The sequence below is a fragment of the Rhincodon typus genome, chromosome 13 (assembly GCF_021869965.1).
Source record: "Rhincodon typus isolate 14 chromosome 13, sRhiTyp1.1, whole genome shotgun sequence".
Lineage (NCBI taxonomy): Eukaryota > Metazoa > Chordata > Chondrichthyes > Orectolobiformes > Rhincodontidae > Rhincodon > Rhincodon typus.
In genome coordinates, this window is record NC_063344.1 from 3,317,131 (window position 1) to 3,319,543 (window position 2,413).

A 2,413-nucleotide genomic window follows, 5' to 3' on the forward strand; every position below is an offset into this window, starting at 1 on the left:
CACACACACACACACACACACACACACACACACACACACACACACACCCCTGGGAAGAGCATTGCATTTGAACAGATAGCAGAAGTTGCCTATTAATGAGGTCAGCACCTGGGAGTTGGTTCCAGAAGTCTGGAGGAGACCGTGCCTTCAAGCAGATGGCTGTTGTTGAATGGCTGTCTGTCTCTGTGCTATCATAGAAATATAGATGATAGAAGCAGGAGTAGGCCATACAGCCCCTTAAGCCTGCTGCACCATTCATCATGATCGTGGCTGATCATCCATCTCAACAGCCTGTTCCCGCTTTCTCCCCCAGACACCCTATATCCAAACTCCTCCTCGAAATCACACCATGAAGATCATCCTGCCCAACTCACCCATGTTGACTTGAGAAGGAGATTTCAGCTCACTGTCATTGTCCTAATAATTTTCCATATTTCTTTCTCATAAAGAGAAGGCCGATTTTACTTTTTTAAAAAAAACTATTGCAGATTCTGCTTACACCACTGTTGTTAGCACAAGTGTGATGTGTTTTTTAAAAAATGGCTGTACCTTTCTCTTCAATTTTTCCATGGTCAACTTAAATTAATCTAGCTACCAATTTGGTGATCAATAAAACTAGACTTTTGCTAATTGCCTTATCAAAAGACTGTTAACTTTTTAAATACATCTAACCATTTACATCTTTTTCGATCCTGGTGTCCCAGATTATCTGGTTTATCTGGAATCTCTTAGTACTCTCTCTCTCCTATAGATTTAATATCCTCTTTCTAATGTTGGGTGTCCAAAACGGAATACAGTGTTCCAACTCTGACCTAACCTTTTGTTTATATTAACTCTTTAATTGTACTCTGGGCTGCACCATTTATGAAGCCAACATTCCATTGTGCATCAGCTGGGTGCACCAGAGAGGAAAACTGGGGCAAATCTAATGCCTGTAATAAATCCCACTTTCACGTATTCTTTCCAATTCTGCGCCATGTATTATGAAAGAGAAAACAGCATCATTTGTATAGCCATTGATAATATCGGATTGAACCAGTTCTTGAATGTGTGCAAGTGTACCGTAGAATTGGAGAGGAGTAGCAAATCTAGATACCCTTTTGAGATTCAGAAGTACAGAAAGGAGGCTAGGGTGATGAATAATCTAGAAAGTAGGTGCATTTTCTTTTTCTTGGTGTACAACTGAACCATAATGTTACATCTTTGATCTTTTATGTGGACTGTAGCAACGAACAAAGGGCCTCTGTGGGCACCATTTCTGTTCCTGCTTGTATTTCAAAGTGAAATCCTGACTCTGAACTTTCTGCAATCTTGCTGGTGCTTTACACAGACTGCTGTTGCACAGCAGCTCCTATGTTCCCTCAAAACTTTCCTGCTGCTGTGCGGATCCCTGAGGCTTGTGCACAGCTGTGGCTTTCAGAATTGGAAGTCACTGTATCTGCAGGTTGGTCAGTGTGCAAGAACCCTCTGAGCAGCTATGTGACTACATTGTCTAGAGGGAATATTGATCTGCTGCAATGGATGCTGGTTGTTCTCCACAATACACTTTGGGATTTGGGCAAATTCGTAGCCATCCATTTGGCTTCTCTCTCATATATGATGGACTCTGAATGGTTTTATGACTCTAGCAATCAGCTTCCTTTCTTCCATCTGTTGGGGCTCTCTTTCAAGCTTTCCTTTTTATGGGTAAAAGGTTAAGCAAAAGATTCCTTGGTTCCCTTTTTAAAAACCATGGATTAATAACTCCAATTCCCTTTTTAGTTTAAAGAGAAGCTCTTGCTTCATTGGAAATTTTTTTTAAGAAGTTACCTTTTTAGACTAAAAGGGTCGAGAAGATACCAGGATATCATTCATATACCATTAATTAAATTCTATGTCAAAAAAGCTGGTATTGATAATCTTTCTGAATTAGTTTTTAAAAAATTAAGAATTCTTAAAACCTAAAACATGTCAAACTCTGCTCAAATTGGTACAGAGTAGTACTAGAGAGCCATTTATCAATTCACATACAAATGATCAATCATGAAATGCGAACATCATAGCATAAAAAACAGATGTTATGTGATCCTAAGGTGATCCAAAAGAGAAACAGGAGGTTACTAAACATATTTCTGGAAACTTTTAAGAAAAAAACACAATGAAAATAAGTAACTAATAAAGCCAAGTTATAGTAGTGTTATAAAAACTACAAACACGGATTTTATAAAAGCTCTCAATTCCATGATGAGAGATTCTCAACTGTAAATAATTTGAGAATTACAGTGAATGATATAACTTGACATATAAACCAAAAGAACTGCGGATGCTGTAAATCAGGAACAAAAACAAAGTTGCTGGAAAAGCTCAGCAGGTCTGGCAGCATCTGTGGAGGAGAAAACAGAGTTAACATTTCGGGTCCGGTGACCCTTCCTCC